The sequence below is a fragment of the Halichoerus grypus genome, chromosome 6 (genome assembly GCF_964656455.1).
Source record: "Halichoerus grypus chromosome 6, mHalGry1.hap1.1, whole genome shotgun sequence".
Classification (NCBI taxonomy): Eukaryota; Metazoa; Chordata; class Mammalia; order Carnivora; family Phocidae; genus Halichoerus; species Halichoerus grypus.
Window position 1 is genome coordinate 141,069,465 of NC_135717.1, and position 24,593 is coordinate 141,094,057.

Here is a 24,593-nt window from a genome sequence, read left to right on the forward strand (position 1 = left end):
GTTATACTTGGTTTTGCCAAAGACAGCCATTTTATTATGATTGTATTTTTGAAAGTGCCAATAAATATTACAGTGGAGAGTGCCTCCGATAGGGTTGGTGATAGCATTTTGGAGAGACTTTGCCAGATATTTCTTTTATATATCTCTATCTCCATATTTATATCCATATCTAGGCCTATGTCTGTACCTAGTTCTTAAACTGTAAGCCACAGAAAGAAATGTATTTTATATTGGGACTCAAAACACACACACACACACACACACACACACACACACACAACTAAAAGTTTTTTCTTCTCTTTGCTTATCTTCTCTATGCTTCAGTTTTTTAATTCTTTTCTATATAATTAAAAACTCTAGCCCCAACCCACTGAAATGATTTTATAACCCACTTATGGGTCTCAACTCACAATTAGAAAAAAAGGCAGGATTTAAAAAAAATGTATCATTGACTAATGATGAAAACCCATAATTGCTATAAAAGGAAGCTGGGGATTATTTGGGGATCATATTCCCAGATGCTTTGGTGGTTGCTATCATTGAATCAACCCATTTCTACTCCTCAGCTAGATAGGCAATGACCCTGGGTTCCATTTGTTATCTCCTTCTTGGTGTCACTAATTAGCTGGATTGACCTTACAGTACCTGAAAGAATAGTCACAAGTTCTTGAAGCACTTGCTGCATACTATGAGCTTTTAAGTATCTGCTTATAACAATATAACTCTAGGTTTCAATGGCTGGAGAGAAGGAAATTAAGAGAGAACAAAGTTCAACACTTCATTCACATGTGAGGTTCAGTCATCAGTCCAAAGTTCTCCTAGAACTTGCAACAAACTGTAAAGGCTTTAATCCTTCCAACATATTAAAGTCACAGGAATCCCACAGAAGTTAATGGTTTTGGATCAATCTATAGTCTAAATCTTTCCGAATACGTACCTTAGTCTTCCTACTCTTTATTCATGTTGAAACTCACAGTAGGAAAAGACTCTTGTTTTGCCAACTCAATATCTATGAACTCTTCCTCTGGTAAAACAGTAACTCATGTTTCCTCTTGGGTACCATCTTCCCTGTCCCCTTCTCAGTTCTCGCAGTGTAAGTCAGGAGGTCAGGGACCAATTCCCAGCCCTGTTTGCTGTATTTTGCTGTACTTTCCTCCCTACTGCTGATTGCACTTGAACCCCAAAGCATATGCAACTTCACCTTAACCTTCAGGACCAATACAGAGGAGATGTAACAGTAATCTAAAGAATTCTGCAAGGCAATGCTGTGATTTTTCTCCAAAATGATTTCTGACATTGTGCCTCAGTTCTAGTAATGGGCCACCCACCTTAAAACCTGGGGCCCGAGTCACTGTATGTAATTTGTCCCTGAATGTCTGACGCTTTGCCTCACTCTTGCTTGGTCCTGGAGACTTAGCTTGTGACCACATCAATTCTGTCTATTGCTGACTTGACTTAACTGGCTCTCTTAGCTTTCCTTTAAGCTCCTGGAGGACTGGTGTGTACTCATTAGGCATGTCACGGTTAAGAGGGTTCCTACTTCCTTTTAAAGGCCACCTGCTGGACTATCTGCCCAGGCTATCCCCTACTGTTTGTTGCAATGTTTCAGATACCAGTGTTGTCTTCTTGCTGGGCTTCCTCTCAGAATCTGTTTCAAATGTCTGCTCCACTCCCATGGATGAGCCTGTTATCAGAGCTGAGCCTCTCCTTTACTTCCCTGCTGTTAACTTGACCTTATCCAGTGGATTCTCAAGATATATGAAACTAACTTTTTGTTATCTTTCTCTGTGTCCAACATAGTATCTTGCTCAGGAAATTGTTGAATAACATGTCCATTTGAAAATTAGTATCACTTATCACAGTTGTCATTTTGTTTAGGGGGTCAGACTCACAAAAGGAAAACTTGTACCTTGGTAACTGTTCTATGTGAGAAAAACTTGAGAAGAATGAGTCTACTTCAAGTATTATGAAATAAAATGTCAAAAGGTCAGGTTCAGAAGGATGTTTATATAACTGCAACATTCAAACTATTTCATTTTGGTACTACAACTTTTGAGTGTGTTCAATGTTACCTCAAATAGTTTAAAAATATTTTTTATTATGATAAATTAAAACATTATGATATTATTATGATTAAATTAAACTGTTTCATGACACAACACAATAACACAATGGTTAGATGACACAAGTAAGAGGTAAAGGAAAGGAAAGGAAAGGAAAGGAAAGGAAAAGAAAGAAGAAAAGAAAGAAAGAAAGAGAGAAAGAAAGAAAGAAAGAAAAAGAAAGAAAGAAAGAAAAAGAGGATGGAGGGAGGAAGGGGGAGAGAAAGAGAGAGAAAAAAAGAAAAGGCCGGGTTCCATGTAGTCCCCTGATGATATGAACCTAGAGATCCTGAACTCCATTACGTTTGTTCAAAAAACTTATTTTGAAGAAACTAGAAATTCACTTTAATCATTATTATTATTATTACTATTATTATTATTATGTTTCAAGTTTCAGTTGGCAAAACAAAACCCTGTTAATAGAAAATAGAAAGCTTGTCTTCTTAAGAAAATGCGTTCCATTTGGAACATAACGACTGAAAGTACGTTCTGTTGGTAAGTTAAATGTCAGTTAAAACATGCTAGTTACATTTCCCTGAAAATGCTCCTGGGACTGAAAAGTTCTCCTTGTGGAATTTTGTGGTGTGTGTATTCATTAATTTTAAAACACAATTGAAACATTTATTTGGCCCTTTTTATAGATAAACTTATTAACCTTGCAAGGAGAGATGTTTTCTCCTGTATTTGGGCTTGAGAGTAGCAAAATGAAAGATTCAGTTGGGAAGGGATAAGTGCAAAAAAAGAAATTATGTAGCAAGGAAGAATGCAGGACAAAATACTGTTATAATTGCTTTAAATGCAACATCACGGGCTATTTGCATTTTTGCCAATTCTGCTTAAGCACCAGAATATTAAAACTGGCTTTCAAGGAGCTCCCTGTCTCAGCACAAAGGCAGACATGCGAACAAATAATTGGAATATAATGCAATGGCGGAGCAGGGGAATGAGAGACAAACTATCCGGGTAAGTGAGCCGTGAAGGCTTCACAAATGGGGATAAGCAGGTTTCAATTGGGGATAAGAATTTGCTGGATGGAGAGGAAAAGACAGGCATTGCGGGCAGAGAATAGCTAGAGCAAAGGCATGGAGCTGTGAAAAGGCCAGGCAGGCCGAGGAAATCCATGAATGGCCTAGTGTGGCTCTAGGACAATACATATTGGGAAAGGGTTGCTGGCGTGAAGTGATGAGAAAGGTAGATTGGGACCAAGTGATGGAGAATTTTAGATCAGTCAGAGGATTTTGGACCTGATCTTAGCAGAGTTTTGGATGTTTCAGTTTTAATAAAAATTTAATATGACAGGGCGCCTGGGTGGTGCAGTAGGTTAAGCACGTCTGATTCTTGATTCGGCCTAGGTCATGATCTCAGGGTGGGGAGATGGAGCCCTGGTTTGGGCTCAGGGACCCCGCTGAGCATGGAGCCTGCTTAAGATTTTCTCCCTCCCTCTCCCTCTGCACCTCTCCCACCCCCGCTCACACTCTCAAAACAAAAAAAAAAAATTAAAAATTTAATATGGCAAATGTTCACAACTTGAATTTTTACATCTCGGTGAAGCAGGCCATTTGGAGAGGGGACACGCAGAAATGACTGATTTCTCTGCTGAACACAGCCATTATTTCTAGATTCGCCAAGGTTTCTAACGTGATGACACAGCTTCCCTGTATTACCACCATTCCAATGCTGTTCAGTCACCCCGAGTTGTGATTGCCACACATTCATCTATCACAAAACACATAAAGAGATCGAATCCCCTCTGTATTCCTTGGACATGTCTGCTACTGTTCAATTTCAATGCTAACTTCTTGTCCTTAAATTTTTTCAACTCAAGAGGGTGATTTTTGCTCATGGTGTCTACTCAGTGGACCTAGAGCAGCTTTGAAACGGAAATCATGGTCCCCTTATCATCAGAGGTTTTCAAAGAAGAAAGTAGCTTGGATATATCCAACAACCATTCCTTCCAGGCTAATGTGCCTGGGATACTCAGCCCTGGAAACTGTTGCCCTCGAGATCATTGCCACCTGTCACTCATGCTCTTCAACCTCAGCTCAGCCATTCATCACATGCCCCTTGTAGATTCCATGTTAGAGACTGCAATGAATCTATAGAGCACTTTGGGTATTATGGGCATTTGACACTATTAATTCTTCTAATCAGTGAACACAGGATGTCTTTCTGTCTTTCTTTGTGCTGTGTCTTGTTTAGTTCCTTTCAACAATGTTTTGTAGCTTTCAGTATAAAAACCTTTCACTTCTTTCGTTAAGTTTACTCCTAAGTAGTTTTTTAATTCTTTTTGGTGCTGTTATAAATAGGATTGTTTTCCTAATTTCCTTTTCAGATAGTTCATTGATAATGTATAGAAACACAGCTGATTTTTGTATGTTGATTTTGTATCCTGCAACTTTACTGAATTTATTTATTAGCTCTAATAGTTTTTTTTTCTTTTTGATAGAGTCTTGAGGGTTTTCTATATGTAACATCATATTGCCTGCAGACAGGGACCATTTTACTTCCTCCCTTCCAAATTAGATGCCTTTGATTTCCATTTCTTGCTTAATTTAATTTCTTTGGCTAAGATTTTCAGTACTATGGCAAGTAAAAGTGGTGAGCATGGGTCATCCTTGCCTTGTTCATGATCTTAAAGGAAAAGCTTTCAGTTTTTCACCATTGAGTATGATGTCAGCTTTGGGCTTGTCATATATGGTCTTTATTATGTTGAGGTATATTCCTTCTATACCTAGTTTGTTGAGAGTTTGTATTATAAAGCATTGTTAGATTTTTTCAAATGTTTTTTTCTGCATCTTTTGAGATGATCATATGATTTTTATTCTTCATTCAATTAATGTTGTGTATCACATTAATTGACTTTTGTAGGTTGAAATATGCTTGTATTCTAGGGATAAGTCATCCCACTTGGTCACAGTGTGTAATTATTTTAATATGCTGCTGGATTTGATTTACTAGTATGTTATTGAGGGTTTTTGCCCTGTATTAATCAGGGATTTTGGCATGTAGTTTTCTTTTCTTGTGGCGTTTTGTCTGGCTTTGGTAGAAAGGTAAGGTTGGCCTCTTGAAATGAGTTGAAAGGGTGCCCTCCTCCTCAATTTTTTTGGAAAAGCATTGACATTAATTCTTTAAATGGTAGAATTCATCAGTGAGGCCATCTTTGTTGGGAGGTTTTTGATTACTGATTCAATATCTTTATTGGTTATACGTCTACTCATACCTTTTATTTCTTCATGATTTAGTCATGGCAGATTGTATGTTTGTAGGAATTTATCCATTCTTCTAGATTGTCTAATTTGTTGGCATATAATTGTGCATAGTAGACTCTTATGATCGTTTTTATTTCTGTGGCATCAGTTGCAATGTCTCTTCCTTCGTTTCTGATTTTATTGATTTGAGCTTCTCTCTTTTTTTCTTAGTCTAGCCAAGTGTTTGTCAATTTTATCTTTTCGAAAAAAACAACCCAACTCTTAGTTCTGTTGATTTTTTCTATTGTTTTTCTATTTTCTATTTTGTTTATTTCTGCTCTTATCTTTGTTGTTTCCTTCCTTCTGCTAACTTTGGGCTTAGTTTATTCTTCTTTTTCCAGTTCCTCAAGGTGTAAATGTAGGTTGTTTATTTGAGATCTTTCTTCTTTTTTAATGTAGGCATGCATCACTATGAACTTCTTCTTTAGTAATGCTTTTGTGGAATCCCATAAATTTGGTATGTTGTGTTTTTGTTTTTGTTTGTCTCAGGAATTTCTTTTTTGATTTCTTCTTTGAACAAGTGGTTGTTCAAGGGTTGTTTATTTTCACATTTGTGAATTTTCCTTCTATTGATTTCCAGTTTCATTTCATTGTGGTCAGAAAAGATACATGGTATGATTTCAATCTTCTTAAATTTGTTAAGACTTGGTTTTTGACCTAACGTCATCTAACCTGGACAGAGATCTGTGTGTGCTTGAGAAGAATGTGTATTCTATTGTTGTGGGGTGGAATGTTCTGTACATGTGTTAGGTCCCCTTGCTCGATAGTGTTATTCAAGCCTTTTATTTATTGATTGAGCTTATGTGAAGATGTTCTTGTCCATTATTGAAAATGGAGAATTGAAATCTCTACCATTGTGGTATTTCTGCTTATTTTTCCCTTCAGTTTTGTTAATGTTTGCTAAATATATTTAGGTACTATGACACTGGGCACATATATATTTCTAATTATTGTATTTTCCTTTTATCATTATATAATGTCCTTCTTTGTCTCTTGTGACTATTTTTCACTTAAAATCTAATTGGTCTGATGTAATATTGCCACCCATGATCCTTTTTGGTTATTGTTTATACCGACTTTCCTATCTTTTCATTTTCATCTCATATGTGTTCTTTCCCCCCCTTTTTAAAATTTTTTATTTTATTTTATTTTATTATGTTATGTTAATCACCATACATTACATCATTAGTTTTTGATGTAGTGTTCCATGATTCATTGTTTGCAAAGTATAACACCCAGTGCTCCATTCAGTACATGCCCTCTTTAATACCCATCACCTTAAATCTAAAATGACTTTCTTGTAGACAGCATGTAGTTGGGTCTTAATTTTTAATCCATTTAGTCACTTTATGTCTTTTGATTGGAGACTTAGTCCATTTACATTTAGTATTAGACACCATAGCCATTTGTAGTACCTCTTAGAAGGAGAGGTATGTGGCTCGTATCAGAATTCGGTTCATCCATAAGTGAAAAACCTCAAAACAACAGTTGCTTCAGATTAGAATTTGTTTCTTTATCTTGTACAACTCCACAGACAGGTAGTTCAGAACTCTATTCCACGAAGTCATCAAGGCCCCAGGCTCCTTCTCTCTTGCTGTTCTGACATTCATAGCAAGCCATCTCAGGATCTAAGATGACTGCTTAGGTGCTGTCTTAGCTTCCCAGGGCGCTGAAACCAAGTACAATGAACTGGCTTAACAATGGGAATTGATTGTTTTACAGTCTGGAGGCTAGAAATCTGAAATTAAGAAGTATGGTCATATTCTCTGTAAAGGATGTAGGAGAAAAATCCTTCTTGCCTCTTTTAGCTTCCACTGTTTGTGGGCATTCTTTGATGTTCCTTGGCTTGTAGATACATCGCTCTGGTCTCTGCCTCTGTCATCACGTGGGTGTCTTCTCCCTGGATGGCTCTACATTGCCTTCCCTCTCTGCCTGCAGATGTATCTTCACATAGCTTCTCCCTGTATGTGTTCAAAGTTTCCTCTTCCTATGAGGACAGCAGTCACCCTGGATTAAGGCCTACTCTCATGACCTTATCTTTACTTGATTAAATCTGCAAAGACCCTATTTCCAAATAAGGTCTCATCCACAGGTACTAGAAGTTAGGACTTCAACAAATCTTAGTTTGCAGGGAGGTACAATTTAACCCATAACAGGCTCCAACATCATATTTACATTCCATCCTGCAGAAGTAGTAAAGGAAGAAGGAGGCTATGCCCCTTTCTTTAAGGATACTTTCTATATGGTGTACAGAAAAATTTTGCTTACCCTGGACATACTTAGGGTGAGAGGGAGGTTGGCCAGCTTTGTGCACAGTGAAACTGGAGGTTCTGTTATTAAGGAAGAAGGAATGAACTGTATTGGGTGACAGTAAGCAGTCTTTGCCATGTGGTCTAAAAACGCTCTTCAAACCAGTTACACTGATTAGTTTCTCTCATCTACTGGATTTCAGTGTTTGATACTCTTACAGAAAGTTACATAAGCATATCACCTGTTTTAGGCTGGGACAGAGATATATGGCTTTCTGGAAATTTCTAACAAGCCACTCCCATAGTGTGGTTATATAACTTAGTGATGCGATCTTGAGCTAGTCAGTAAACTTCCCCACATCTCAATTCCCTCATTTATAAATTTTTAAAAAAGATTTTATTTATTTATTTGACAGAGAGAGACACAGCGAGAGAAGGAACACAAGCAGGGGGAGTGGGAGAAGGAGAAGCAGGCTCCCCACCAAGCTGGGAGCCTAATGCGGGCTCAATCCTAGGACCCTGGGATCATGACCTGAGCGGAAGGCAGACGCTTAACAACTGAGCCACCCAGGCACCCTCCCTCATTTATAAATTAAGGATAATATCTACCTCATACAATTGTTGTATGGCTTAAGCAGGCTATATGTATGTATATATGTGTATATATATATATATATGTATATATATGTGTATATATATATATAGTGGGTGTGTGAATATATATATTCACACACATACTATGCTTAAGCTGGATATATATATATAGTGTGTGTGTGTGTGTGTGTGTGTAAGTTCCTGGCATATATAAGGTAGTTTATAGCTACTTATTAAATATGAATCCAAGAAGGAAAAGATGGAAGGAAAGAGAAAAGGAAGGAGGAAGGGAAAGAAATTTTCTTTCTGGATAGAACATTCAAATGAAAAAAAAAAAAACCAACCCTAATGTGAGGAAAATTTTCTTCAGTGTCCTTTTAAGTGAGTCATGGTTCTTCTGAGAAAATATTGATCTATTTGCTCTCAGCAGTTCTTTTGATATGATATAAATCCCACACAGTTTGAATTATTATTTTAATAATTCTCAGACCATCAGTCAGAAAACAACCATTGATCAGATAACCTCACATAACCTGATCAGGTGGCAGGTACGGTATTGCAGCTAACCCAGAGGAGTGGTCTGAATGACTTCTTTGGCATTGTATACATATGTACTTAGCTTTTCTGGTAGACATTGTAGCAGAGTCTGCTAGTGGTGCCCCATATCCAGTTCCCTCTCTTTTCTATGTGGTTGAATATTTAGTTGGGGCACATGACCATCTACCAAATGATTGTATTTCTCAGCCTCTCTTGACACTTGGTGTGGTCATATGATCAAACCAATGAATATGAGCATAAGTAATGTGTGCAACTTCTGAGTCCTGCAAGGAAGAGGCATCTCTTTCCTTTCATCTCCTTTCTCCTCCTGCTGTCTGAGATATGGATATAATCCGGAGACTTCTTTGATGAGAGCAGTTTACTTAGGACAGCAGAGCATCAAGATAACTTGAGCCCTGGGTTCCTAATACCATGGAGCTGCCATATCAGCCCAGTTCTGTTAAAACTTGGATTGCTACATGAACACAGATTATTTTGTTTAAACCACTATTATTCTGGCTTTTATTATAGTACCTGAACCTGTATTCTAAAAGATGCAAAATTTGTTACTTCAAAGTAGGCATTGGCTGAGTGGTACAAAAACACAGTTGCATTCTGGAAAGTTAGCTGCCATATTACACTGTGGAAAAATATTTGGAAAGCTGTCATCTGCAATCACTTGAAAAGTGGACCAAATGCTTAGGGAGACCAAAGCTCTAAAAGAAAAGGTAAAAAAAAAAAAAAAAAATCAGGATGTTGGAATGTATTAGCTGTTTCTTTACTTCCTTCAGCAAAATTTTCAAGACAGATATGGATTCAGACTGGATTGAGTCAATGACCTGCAGAAACAGAAGGCAATATAACTTTCCTAAGAGAAGACCTCTCCACCTGGATCAGCAATCTAGGTTGACTAGGCATGGAGTAATTTAGGAAGGGTTGGAGGAATGAACTGCTTCTGCAGGCCAAACTGTAGCAGTGATAAAAGGTGGCTGTGAGCAGCAGGAGTGGCAAAAAGTTGGTTTTAGTTCCTTATGAGTCTCTACCACGCCTCTCAAGCAAGTCCAAAGAAAAATAATAATACATTTTTTCCAATGTTCAATAAAAGCATTATTACAAAACTTCAACTGTTTATCGATTCACACACACCATCTGTGTAAGAAGAATGTGCTTACTATGTAAACATAGCCTCAGATAAATTAATCTGGTTTAAAGATCCTTAAACCAAGGTGTGCAATCCCTAGGGCACAGGAAGAATTCCCTGTGGGTACCTGGACCCATATAAATTTAAGAGGGCCAATTTATAGATCTTAAACTTTCATGTTTATCTTTTCTAAAAACTCAATTACTTGAGAATTTCTCCATGGCCAAGAGTCATTGTATTTCTCCTTTGCTACTTTTTCTTTCACTACCCCTCTTCCACCTATAATCCTAGCATAGTGCAAATGTGTAATACTTTATGATCTTTATGGTAATTGATGACTAATACTAATGATAACCAGAAGACTTGTAATGAAACACTTAGACCATTGTGATTATAGGGCAAAAAAACCCCATTTAATGTCAATGAAGTGAAGCTTCAAACTTGGGTAGAACTATGGGCCTTTCAGTTTAAGTGTAAACAGTAATATTAGGTTATTTGAGGTGAAGAAACATACAAAGAAACTAACAATGTATGCTTGTCTTTTTTTTTCTTTCGATGAGCTTTAGGTTCACAGCAATGTTGAGCAGAAGGTACAGAGAGAGAGTTTCTATATACTTCCTGCCCCCACATGTACATAGGGGAGGCTCTACACACGTCGGAACATATCTTTTGAACCTCGCAGACTCCTTGCCTCCTAGGGAAGGTCACAGTCAGGGAAAGGCAGGCATGGGACCTTCTAAAGTTCTGAGTCTAGGGCAGATGTCCCTCTTGCCTGGTCCTAAGGACATTATTGGAGAAGAATAAGGTAAATTGAACTAATAAAACAAAGAGACAAGATAGAGAGAATACCAGAGATCTTCCAATTCCTGGTTTTAGTCTCTTCCAAGGCTCTGCTGTTTTTCTGCTCCAGTTTGTTTGTTTATTTGTTTGTTTTTTGACACTATGGCATTCTTATAAAACATTTCCCCATTTTTCTTAATCTAGTTTCATGTGGTTTGTGTTGCTTGTAATCAGTGAGACCTAACTAAGAAAACAAGGGCATCCAACTGGGAGACTTTGAACTGCCAATCCAATTAAAATTTTATTACCTGAATTTATAATGTGTTTACAAAGTGATTTCACATCCACTTGGTAATTTCCACAAAACCCTGTGAGGTAAGAATCATTATTTCCATTTTGCAAATATAGAAATGAAAGCTCAACTAACTTGTTCAAACTTCTAAACAAGATTTCCTTGTGGTGAAGTAAAAGACTTACGTATATTGCTCTCCAGACATTGGTGTGTGTGAGAAAGTATATCAGCAGGTGCTAACAGTGAAGTCAGGAGGACACCTCTTCCCATAAAAACTGTTAGCAATAAGGTAACAATAGATTAAGACATCATTTGTATTAATTTTCCAGGCAAATATGATCCTTTTGAAATATTCTTTGAAGAGAGTGCAAATGGCAAGAATAACAGAATTCAATTGTCAACGTCCCTTCCTTTGGTATCCTATACCAAGTGCTAAGCCAAAAGTACTCTTTCTAAGTGTGAGTGTGCAAGATGTAAATGCAAGAAGACTTTGTAGACTCAAGGGAAGTTGGGAGGGGGAAGGGAAGCAGGTGTTAAAGTTCTAACTGAGCTATGTGGGGATTCCTCAGAGTTTTAGGAATCCACAAATATCTGGTACTATTTCTAGTTACAGAAAGAAAGTGAAAGTGTGATGTGTGGGCAAAGAACTCTTCTCTGGTTTTGAAAATATGCTTCCCTGAAAATGGAGCTGGGGCAGGTGGACAGAGAATAAGTTCGCTGGAAGTTAGTAGCTCTTCAGGATAACCCAAGAAAATGTGTGTATGTGTGTCCCTCACGTTAACTAATATACTAAGTTTAGTATGGAAAAAGAGAGATCCCAGAAGGATAAGCACAAATAAAATAAATAAATAAAATTAGAATTATGACAATGCCTAGATGCAAGCTGAGGGTGGGATCTGTTGATGGGAATGTAAACTGGTATAGCCACTGCGGTAAACAGTATGGAGGTTCTGCAAAAAAATTAAAAATAGAAAGACCATATGATTGTTCACAGAACTAGAACAAATAATCATAAATTTTGTGTGGAACCACAAAAGATCCCAAATGGCCAAAGCAATCTTAAAAAAGAAAAACAAAATAGGATGTGTCATGATTTCTGATTTCAAATATACTACAAAGATATAGTAATCAAAACAATGGTACTGGCACAAAAATAGACACACAGATCAATGGAACAGAGTAGAGTCCAGAAATAAACCCATAAGTTTATGGTCAATTAATCTATGACAAAGGAGGCAAGAATATATGAGGGGAAAAAGACAGTTTCTTTAACAAATGGTGGTGGAAATACTGGATAGCTACATGCAAAAGAATGAAACTGGACTACTTTCTTACACCATACACACACGCGCACACACACACACACACACACACACACACACCTCAAATTGGTTTAAAGACCTAAATATAAGACCTGAATCCATAAAACTCCTAGAAGAAAACATAGGCAGTAATGTCTTTGACATCAGCTATAGGAACACTTTTTTAGTTATGTCTACTTTGGCAAGGGAAACAAAAGCAAAAATAAACTATTGGGAATACACCAAAATAAAAAGCTTTTATACAGTGAAGGAACCCATCAACAAAGCAAAAAGACAATCTACTGAATAGAAGGAGATATTTGCAAATGACGTATCTGATAAGGGGTTAATATCCAAAATATATAAAGAACTCATACATTAAAAAATCAAATAATTCAACTAAAAATGGACAGAGAACATGGATAGATATTTTCCCAAAGAAGACACACAGATGGCCAACAGACACATGAAAAGATGCTTAACATCACTTATCATCAGGGAAATGCAAATCAAAACCACAGTGAGATATCACCTCACACCTGTCAGAATGGCTAAAATCAACAACACAAGAAACAAGTATTTGTGAGGATGTAGAGAAAAGGGACCCTCACACACTGTTGGTGGGATTGCAAATTGGTGCAGCCACTGTGGAAAACAGCATGGGGGTCCTCAAAAAATTAAAAATGGAATTACCATATGATTTGGTAAATTCCACTACTGGGTATTTACCCAAAGATATCAAAAACACATTCGTAAAGATATATGCATCCTTGTAGTTATTGCAGCATTATTTATAATATCCAAGATATGGAAGCAACCCATTTACCCATTGATAGATGAATGGATAAAGAAGTTGTGGCATATATAAAATGGAATATTACCTAGGCATAAAAAGAATGAGATCATGTCATTTGCAACAACATGGATGGACCAGAGAGTATAATGCTAAGTGAAATAAGTCAGTCAGAGAAAAGACAAATACCATATGATTTCACTGGTATGTGGAATTTAAGAAACAAAACAAATGAACAAAGAAAAAGAGGGACAAACAAAAAAACACACCTTTGAATATAGAGAACAAGCTGGTGGTTGCCAGAGGGGATGTAGGTGGAGGAATGGGTGAAATAGATAAAGTAGATTAAGAGTACACGTCTCGTGATGAGCACTGAGTAATGTATAGACTTGTTGAATCATATTGTTATGCCTGAACTAATAAAACACTGTATGTTATTTATACTTGAACAAAAAAATCAAACAAACACAAACCTCAGTAGTAACATGGCATCACAGGTGTGGCTATTGATGAAATAGCAAAGAGCAGCTTCTTAGGGGCTCCTTAGTAAGGGTTCAGGAGCCAGCTTTATGGGGATGAGGGATTGGGGATGAGAGGTGATGAAGAAGGGGCCTGATAAACTGGCCTTGTTTATTTTGAGAACTGGAGTTGGAGGTGCTGAAGAAGGAAAACACACCTATCATGGGAGGAAGGAAAATGAGAAGATCAGGCTCATGTACATCAAATGTTACTCAACAAAATAGTGCCACTTATATGTAAGTGTATGGTAGTAGCAGGGTTATTTCTCATAGTCTTAGGAATTTGTACTTTTGGCGTCATCCTTTGACCTCTGTGGGGATGATAGTGGGTAGCAACCCATTGCAGGTTGCTTTCATCAGCACTCATCCATCACAGGCACTCCTTGGAGCCTTTTCCGTGTTCATCCCCCTGCACTCCTCAGCTTTTTGGGATGTTTCTAAAGCCCATTCCCTACAACCTTTCGACACCATTATCCCTCCAATTCTGTGAGGGGCTCTGGACATTGGAAATAACATAAATTCGGTTGTGACTCTTGGACCTTTTAGTACAAAACCAAGAATACTCTCAAGCAAGTCATTACTCTTTTCCCTTTTATCACCATTCAAAAATTTCTCATTCTTCAAGGCTGCAGTAATGTGTCAACTTAAACGCTATGACCAAATCATCAATTATGTTTTTTGCTTGGCTTTTTCACCTTTTTTATTATCCCCATTAAGATATGAATTAGAAATATAGAGTCAGACCTCTTTTTCTGTCAGTTGCTCAAATTAGCTTGTCTATTAAAATAACTCAAATTACAGCACATTTTGTAAATATTTAAGAAGATGAAGATTATCAAAGGCATTCATGAAGTTCCCTATTGTAAATAGTACATACTAATGTACTATATAAAGAGATCCATGTAGACCTTGTTCCTTGTTTTAGGAGATTGTAATCACAGATGGAACTGTAAGAAATTTTCCATTTTTATAAATTAATACAAACTAGAGAATATGGGTATTGAAAAAAAGTTCTTTAATCTATAAAAAGACCCTGAGATGTCAGGGCTGTCTTTGATGATGAGAACAGAATTACATAATGTTGGATGAATATGTGTATGTGTGTACACCAAACTATTTACTCATACTTAAATACCTTATACGGGTATTACTTACATCCTCTAATAATAATAATCAGCCTTAATTGAATGTTTATTCTGTGTTGGGTAGAATTCTAAATGCTTTATTTATATTGTCTCTTTTAGTTCAATTAAATGGCCTATTCAACAATAGGTTGGACATTTTTTTCTCAATTTACAGATGAGGAAACTGAGGTCTAAGGGATGAGGTAATTTGGCCAAGATTAGATAGTGATAATTAATTGGTAGGCTTCTTAGACCTTCACACAGAGGTCAAGCAGACTCCAAAGTCCCCACATGACACAGTCCAACTATAAAGTATAAACATATTCAATATTAGATAGAACTGTTGCATCCAAAGGTGATACCTTAAGCTCATTTTTTTTTCTGAGCCTGCTCTGGCCTTCTTCAGTGTTTCCTTCCAGTTCTGTCATCCTGGGCTAATACTGCTCCTTGCCATCTTGACTGCATGGCCTACATCTGTGTTTCCCAGATTGTGCTCTATTTTCCACTTGCTGCAGAGTCATCTGGGGAGTTGGGGTCTACCACAAATCTGCTGAATTTTAATCTCTAGGAGTGAGATCTGAGAATCTGCATCCAAATGATTTGCATGCATATGAACCATTGGGAACCATCAGATAGGTGTTAAATTTTACCACACCTAACGTATCTTATATAATATTTGAGGAGTAAGAGCTAGGAATGAGGATAAGAGAATGAAGGGAGTGGAGCTACATTACATACTCAATGTACATAAATACATACAGAAGCACCCCAGATTTCTCATGTTCATTTTATAATACCCTTAGTAATCTGGAACCCAGCTTCAAATTCAGAAATAAATTAGAAACCAAACAACAGCAACAAACCAAAGTTCCCTAATTGGCAGGGAGGCTAACAAAAGTGAGCCACCCTTGACACAGAGCCTGCTGTTTTAGAACTGTAAAATCCCGTTTTAAAAATTTCACAGAGGGCACCTGGGTGGCTCAGTCGTTAAGCGTCTGCCTTCGGCTCGGGTCATGATCCCAGGGTCCTGGGATCGAGTCCCACGTCGGGCTCCCTGCTCTGCGGGAAGCCTGCTTCTCCCTCTCCCACTCCCCCTGCTTGTGTTCCTGCTCTCGCTATGTCTCTCTCTGTCAAATAAATAAAATCTTTAAAAAAAAAAAAAAAATTTCACAGAGCAGGCTATTTATTGTCCTCTGTTAAACGTTAGCCCTTTCTATGTTTATAATGAACCAGATTAGAAGAAGTTAAGTAGAAAGATGGCTATCCGAAGAAGAATCGCTATGCAGAGAAAGTGGGCAGCAGAAGCAGGGGCTTCATCAGATATAGAAGTATTCGGTTAAGTCAGCGAGTAGAAAACATCCTACTTGTCTCAGTGAGCATCAAAGGAATCACTACTTGGCACACAAGAATCGATGCTTAAAATAATGATTCCAAATCTCAGCTGCTCTTTGGTTGAAACTTCGGATTTGTCTTTGACTTCCATCTTTCTTCCACAACGTGTATCTATTCTGTCAACAAATCCCATTGCTCCTGCCTTCAACATATACCCAGAACTAAACTACTTCTTACCACACCACTACTGCCCTAATCCAGGTTACCATCATCTCTCTCCTGGATTATTGAAACAACCTGCTAAATGGTCTTCTGGAATTTGTCCTCGACACTTAGAGTCTATTCACAATATAGCAGCTGGAGTGATCTGGTAAAAACGAAAGTTAGATTGTATTACTTCTTTGCATAAAAACTTCCAATGGTTTACCATCTCTTATAGAATGAATTCAAAGTTCTTACTTTGACGCAAGGCCCCTTACAACAACCTAAGCCCCCATTATCTCCTTCAGCTAATCTCGTTCTACTTTCCCCCCTGATCACTCTGCCCCCATACAGTAGCCATCCTACTGTACCTGGAACACGCCAGACACCTCAGAGCTGAAACACTTGTTTCTTTCCTGGGACGTTTCACAGTTCTTTTTTCCCTTTACTCAAAATTTTCCCAGTGAAAAATTTCCTGACATCGTATTTCAAATGATAATCATCTTCACACAGCTTATCCATCTTCTGTGCTTTATTGTTCTCCATGGTACTTATCTATTTACTCCCAATGAGAAATGAGGCTGGGCTAGGAGTCTTAATTCTTCTTCTTTGTGTACCATCAGGCTGACTAAGGAGGGCCCTATTGGTGTGGGGAAGCTTTGAGGGACTGCTTTATGGAGTCTCAGTTGGAGATCTGAGACAATAACCACAGGCCTAGGTCATTTACATAACAACTCCTCTTCATTCACTGAGTCAGAGCTTGATGAGAAAAATTGAGAAACACACATCTGATAGTTTCACTCTCCTCTCCTTCTTCCCCACCTTCTCCCTATAATTTTCCAGGCCAAAGAGGATGGCTCCTTTATCTTCTTTATGTAAAACTCTATGGTCAATCCTTCAAACTCTATGGTTTACCCCAAATCAGGCCTACCACCTGTTTTTGTGTGCCCACAGGCTAAGAATGTCTTTCTCCTTTTGACATGGTAGAAAAAAAACCCCAATAATAATATTTTGTGACGTGAAAATTATGTAAAATTCAAATTTCAGTGTCCATAAATAAAGTTTTATTGGAACATAGCCATGCCCATTCATTATGTATTGTCTATGGCTCTTTTGTGTCCCAATGGCAGATTTGAGCAGTTGCCACAGAGACTGAATGGTCTATAAAGCCCCAAATGTCTCATCTCTGGTTCCTTACATAAAAAATTTGTTGACCTCTGATATAATAGAATGTCTCTCTGATTCAGGATAGGAAAGAATTTCTTAAGACATGAAAAGCACTAGTCACAAAGGAAAAGACTGATGAATTGAATCATGGTAATATTAATCCTACATGAAGATTGGGACAAGACAGGAAAGAGAAAAAAGGAATAACTACATAAAGAGACGATATTTAAATTGAAGTCTGAAAAATTTTAAGCACATGTCACTCTTTGTGCAGCTCTTAAAATCAAAGCGCAAAACACATGCAAAGAGGATAGATGACAATTTGTTTCTTAAAAAGACCATTTAAAGGCATAGTTACAGATTTTCTTTTCACTTTAAAGAAAGAAAAGCTCAGAGATTTTATTTTCCTACATAAAAATTGTAGTAGTTGTCAAATTTTTTAGAACTTAAGAACAGATTTTATGTGTCTGCTGCTGACACTACTGTAGGCACTGGATTGCTCTTTGCTAGGCAGGATATCTTGCCGCCTGATACATTCCAGATCTGACCTTGGGGTTCCCCAGTATGGCCTCAGGGATGAACACCACATCTTAAATCTAGAAAGAGAAAAATTGCCACAAAAAGTTGTCAGTTTGTTCAGGAATTTGGAAATACCTGGGGGGTTCCTTAGGTAAACAAACAATGATCTATTTGTCATGACATACGTCTTCTAAAAGGTTTGTAGTTTTGTCTTCCATCTTTAAGATTTTAACCTGGATTTGATTTTATTTTGTGTATAACTAGATGACCAATTATCCTGGTGGCATTTATGGAATGGTCCTCCTTTCACAGCCTTCTGTAAAGTCTGCTCTGCCAAAAATTGAGAATCCATTTTCATGTGGAATCTATCTAGTCCTTTCACTCTGGTGTATTTGTCTTTTCCTGTGCCAGTATCTCATTGTCTTTATTACTACAACATTATAAAAAATTTCTAGATTTTGTAGGCAGGTCTCTCTGATCTTATTATCTTTAGACCTGTCGTTGCTCTATGCCGCCCTTTGAGCTTCCATATAAATTCTAAAGTGATTTTTGTCAAATACTATCAAGAACCCATTTGGGATTTTGATCATCATAGCTTTGACTTTTTATTTTTATTTTTTTTTTAAATTATTTATTTATTTGAAAGAGAGAGAGAGAGAAAGAGCAGAGGCAGGGGAGGGACAGAGGGAGAGGGAGAGGGAGAAGCAGACCCCGAGCTGAGCAGGGGCTGCCCCAGAGCTCTGGGGCTCGATCCCAGGACCCCAGGATCATGACCTGAGCCAAAGGTAGACACTTAACTGACTGAACCACCCAGACACCCCAGCTTTGACTTTTTAAACCAATTTGTAGATGTTGGCACTTTTGTGATATTAGGACTTCCTGTTTCCTTTAAAAACTTTTATTATGAAAAATTATCCACCACCCAACTTTAACAAACAACAACATTTTGACATATTTGTTTCACCAGTCCTCTAATTACTTTTTTTACTTTTTTATTTTAGTTTATTATGTTATGTTAATCACCATACATTACATCATTAGTTTTTGATGTAGTGTTCCATGATTCATTGTTTGTGTATAACACCCAGTGCTCCATGCAGTACGTGCCCTCTTTAATACCCATCACCAGGCTAACCCATCCCCCCACCCTCCTCCCCTCTAGAACCCTCAGTTTGTTTTTCAGAGTCCATAGGCTATCATGGTTCGTCTTCCCCTCTGATTTCCCCACCTTCATTTTTCCCTTCCTGATATCTTCTTCTTTTTTTTTTTTTTAAATATATTGGATTATTTCTTTCAGAGGTACAGATCTGTGATTCAACAGTCTTGCACAGTTCACAGCGCTCACCATAGCACATACCCTCCTCAATGTCTATCACCCAGCCACACCATCCCTTCTACCCTCCACCACTCCAGCAACCCTCAGTTTGTTTCCTGAGATTAAGAATTCCTCATATCAGTGAGATCATATGTTACATGTCTTTCTCTGATTGACTTATTTCGCTCAGCATAATAACGTCCAGTTTCATCCATGTCATTGCAAATGGCAAGAGTTCATTCCTTTTGATGGCTGCATAATATTCCATTGTGTGTGTGTGTGTGTGTGTGTGTGTGTGTGTGTGTGTATCTATCTATCTATCTATCTATCTATCTATCTATCTATCTATATCTATCTATCTATCTATATATACACCACTTCTTTATCCATTCATCTGTCGATGGACATCTTGGCTCTTTCCATAGTTTGGCTATTGTGGACATTGCTGCTATAAACATCATGGTGCACATACCCCTTCAGATCACTACATTTGTATCTTTGGGCTAAATACCCAGTAGTGCAATTGCTGGGTCGTATGGTAGCTCTATTTTCAACTTTTTGAGGAACATCCATACTATTTTCCAGAATGGCTGCACCAGCTTCCATTCCTACCAACAGTGTAGGAGGGTTCCCCTTTCTCCGCATCCCTGCCAACATCTGTCATTTCCTGACTTATTAATTTTAGCCATTCTGACTGGTGTGAGGTGGTATCTCATTGAGGTTTTGATTTGGATTTCCCTGATGCCGAGCGATGTTGAGCACTTTTTCATGTGTCTCTTGGCCATTTGGATGTCTTCTTTGGAAAAATGTCTGTTCATGTCTTCTGCCCATTTCTTGATTGGATCATTTGTTCTTTGGGTGTTGAGTTTGATAAGTTCTTTATAGATTTTGAATACTAGCCCTTTATCTGATATGTCATTTGCAAATATCTTCTCCCATTCTGTCAGTTGTCTTTTGTTTTGTTGACTGGTTTTTTTTATCTTGATGAAGTCCCAAGAGTTCATTTTTGCCCTTGCTTCCCTTGCCTTTGGTGGTGTTTCTAGGAAGAAGTTGCTGCAGCTGAGGTCGAAGAGGTTGCTGCCTGTGTTCTCCTTTAGGATTCTGATGGATTTCTGTCTCACATTTAGGTCTTTCAACCATTTTGAGTCTATTTTTGTGTGTGGTGTAAGGAAGTGGTCCAGTTTCATTCTTCTGCATGTGGCTGACCAATTTTCTCAACACCATTTGTTGAAGAGACTGTCTTTTTTCCATTGGACATTCTTTCCTGCTTTGTCGAAGATTAGTTGACCATAGAGTTGAGGGTCCATTTCTGGGCTCTCTATTCTGTTCCATTGATTTATGTGTCTGTTTTTGTGCCAGTACCGTACTGTCTTGATGATGACAGCTTTGTAATAGAGCTTGAAGTCCGGAATTGTGATGCCACCAGCTTTGCTTTTCTTGTTCAACATTCCTCTGGCTATTCGGGGTCTTTTCTGGTTCCATACAAATTTTAGGATTATTTGTTCCATTTCTTTGAAAAAAGTGGATGGTATTTTGATAGGGATTGCACTGAATGTGTAGATTGCTCTAGGTAGCATTGACATCTTCACAATATTTGTTCTTCCAATCCATGAGCATGGAATGTTTTTCCATTTCTTTGTGTCTTCCTCAATTTCTTTCATGAGTATTTTATAGTTTTCTGGGTACAGATTCTGCCTCTTTGGTTAGATTTATTCCTAGGTATCTTATGGTTTTGGGTGCAATTGTAAATGGGATCAACTCCTTAATTTCTCTTTCTTCTGTCTTGTTGTTGGTGTATAGGAATGCCACTGATTTCTGTGCATTGATTTTATATCCTGCCACTTTACTGAATTCCTGTATGAGTTCTAGCAGTTTTGGCGTGGAGTCTTTTGGGTTTTCCACATAAAGTATCATATCATCTGCAAACAGTGAGAGTTTGACCTCTTCTTTGCCGATTTGGATGCCTTTTATTTCTTTTTGTTGTCTGATTGCTGTGGCTAGGACTTCTAATACTATGTTGAATAGCAGTGGTGATAGTGGACATCCCTGCCACATTCCTGACCTTAGGGCGAAAGCTCTCAGTTTTTCCCCATTGAGAATGATATTCGCTGTGGGTTTTTCATAGATGGCTTTTATGATATTGAGGTATGTACCCTCTATCCTTACACTCTGAAGAGTTTTGATCAAGAAAGGATGCTGTACTTTGTCAAATGCTTTTTCTGCCTCTATTGAGAGGATCATATGGTTCTTGTTCTTTCTTTTATTAATGTATTGTATCACATTGGTTGATTTACATATGTTGAACCAAGCTTGCAGCCCAGGGATAAATCCCACTTGGTCGTGGTGAATAATCCTTTTAATGTACTGTTGGATCCTATTGGCTAGTATTTTGGTGAGAATTTTTGCATCCATGTTCATTAAGGATATTGGTCTGTAATTTTCCTTTTTGATGGGGTCTTTGTCTGGTTTTGGGATCAAGGTAATGGTGGCCTCATAAAATGAGTTTGGAAGTTTTCCTTCCATTTCTATTTTTTGGAACAGTTTCAGAAGAACAGGTATTAATTCTTCTTGAAATGTTTGGTAGAATTCCCCTGGGAAGCCATCTGGCCCTGGGCTTTTGTTTGTTGGGAGATTTTCGATTACTGCTTCAATTTCCTTAGTGGTTATAGGTCTGCTCAGGTTTTCTATTTCTTCCTGGTTCAGTTTTGGTAGTTTATACTTCTCTAGGAATGCATCCATTTCTTCCAGATTGTCTAATTTGCTGGCATATAGTTGTTCATAATATGTTCTTATAATTGTTTGTATTTCTTTGGTGTTGGTTGTGATCTCTCCTCTTTCAGTCATGATTGTATTTATTTGGGTCCTTTCTCTTTTCTTTTTGATACATCTGGCCAGGGGTTTATCAATCTTATTAATTCTTTCAAAGAACCAGCTCCTAGTTTTGTTGATCTGTTCTACTGTCCTTTTGGTTTCTATTTCATTGATTTCTGCTCTGATCTTTATTATTTCTCTTCTCCTGCTGGGTTTAGGCTTTATTTGCTGTTCTTTCTCCAGCTCCTTTAGGTGTAGGGTTAGGTTGTGTATTTGAGACCTTTCTTGTTTCCTGAGAAAGGCTTGTATTGCTATATACTTTCCTCTTAGGACCGCCTTTGCTGCATCCCAAAGATTTTGAACTGTTGTGTTTTCATTTTCATTGGTTTCCATGAATTTTTTTAATTCTTCTTTAATTTCCTGGTTGACCCATTCATTCTTTAGTAGGATGCTCTTTAGCCTCCATGTATTTGAGTTCTTTCCGACTTTCCTCTTGTGATTGAGTTCTAGTTTCAAAGCACTGTGGTCTGAAAATTTGCAGGAAATGATCCCAGTCTTTTGGTACCAGTTGAGACCTGATTTGTGATGTAGGATGTGATCTATTCTGGAGAATGTTCCATGGGTACTAGAGAAGAATGTGTATTCTGTTGCTTTGGGATGGAATGTTCTGAATATATCTGTGAAGTCCATTTGGTCCAGTGTGTCATTTAAAGTCTTTATTTCCTTGTTGATCTTTTGCTTAGATGATCTGTCCATTTCAGTGAGGGGGGTGTTAAAGTCCCCCACTATTACTGTATTGTTGTTGATGTGTTTCTTTGCTTTTGTTATTAATTGGCTTATATAATTGGCTGCTCCCATGTTAGGGGCATAGATATTTACAATTGTTAGATCTTCTTGTTGGATAGACCCTTTAAGTATGATATAGTGTCCTTCCTCATCTCTTATTATAGTCTTTGGTTTAAAATCTAATTTGTCTGATATAAGGATTGCCACCCCAGCTTTCTTTTGGTGTCCATTAGCATGGTAAATGGTTTTCCACCCCTTCACTTTCAATCTGGGGGTGTCTTTGGGTCTAAAATGAATCTCTTGCAGATAGCATATCAATGGGTCTTGTCTTTTTATCCAATCTGATACCCTGTGTCTTTTGATTGGGGCATTTAGCCCATTTACATTCAGGGTAACTATTGAAAGTTATGAATTTAGTGCCATTGCATTGCCTGTAAGGTGACTGTTACTGTATATTGTCTGTGTTCCTTTCTGGTCTATGTTACTTTTAGGCTCTCTCTTTGCTTAGAGGACCCCTTTCAATATTTCTTGTAGGGCTGGTTTCGTGTTTGCAAATTCCTTTAGTTTTTGTTTGTCCTGGAAGCTTTTTATCTCTCCCTTTATTTTCAATGACAGCCTAGCTGGATATAGTATTCTTGGCTGCATATTTTTCTCATTTAGTGCTCTGAATATATCATGCCTGTCCTTTCTGGCCTGCCAGGTCTCTGCGGATAGGTCTGTTGCCAATCTAATGTTTCTACCATTGTAGGTTACAGACCTCTTGTCCCAAGCTGCTTTCAGGATTTTCTCTTTGTCTCTGAGAATTGTAAGTTTTACTATTAGATGTCAGGGTGTTGACCTATTTTTATTGATTTTGAGGGGGGTTCTCTGTGCCTCCTGGATTTTGATGCCTGTTTCCTTTCCAAATTAGGGAAGTTCTCTGCTATAATTTGCTCCAATACACCTTCTGCTCCTCTCTTTCTTTCTTCTTCTTCTGGGATCCCAATTATTCTTTTTTTAAAGATTTTATTTAGTTATTTGAGAGAGAGAGAATGAGAGACAGAGAGCATGAGAGGGAGGAGGGTCAGAGGGAGAAGCAGACTCCCTGCCAAGCAGGGAGCCCGATGCGGGACTCGATCCTGGGACTCCAGGATCATGACCTGAGCCAAAGGCAGTCACTTAACCAACTGAGCCACCCAGGCACCCTGGGATCCCAATTATTCTAATATTGTTTCATCTTATGGTATCACTTATCTCTCGAAATCTGCCCTTGTGATCCAGTAGTTGTTTATCTCTCTTTTTTTCAGCTTCTTTATTTTCCATCATTTGATCTTCTATATCACTAATTCTTTTATCTGCCTCATTTATCCTAGCAGTTAGAGCCTCCATTTTTGATTGCACCTCATTAATAGCCTTTTTGATTTTGACTTGGTTAGATTTTAGTTCTTTTATTTCTCCAGAGAGGGTTTCTCTAGTATCTTCCATGCTTTTTTCAAGCCCAGCTAGTATCTTTATAATCGTCATTCTGAACTCTAGTTCCAACATCTTACTAATGTCCGTACTGATTAGGTCCCTGACAGTTGGTACTGCCTCCTTTTCTTTTTTTTGAGGTGATTTTTTTCCATCTTGTCATTTTGTCCAGAGGAGAATAGATGAATGAGAGAACAAAATGCTAACAGGGTAACAACGACCCCAGAAAAATATCCACTAAACAAATCAGAAGAGACCTGAAACCAGGGGAAAAGAAAGGGAAAGAAAGAAAAAAAAAAAAAGAAAAAGATAAAAAAAAAAACCCAGAATATGA

At 37.8% G+C, this 24,593-nt stretch overlaps 1 long non-coding RNA gene across 1 annotated transcript in view; it reads left to right on the plus strand.

The window, feature by feature from the left end:
* Window positions 1-2,991: 2,991 nt before the first annotated feature.
* LOC144382151 (uncharacterized) overlaps window positions 2,992-24,593 on the plus strand; it is a 61,621-nt gene continuing 40,019 nt past the window's right edge. Inside the window, exon 1 of the long non-coding RNA XR_013448585.1 lies at window positions 2,992-3,065. This is a non-coding gene — a long non-coding RNA (uncharacterized LOC144382151). The remainder of the gene's footprint in view (window positions 3,066-24,593) is intronic.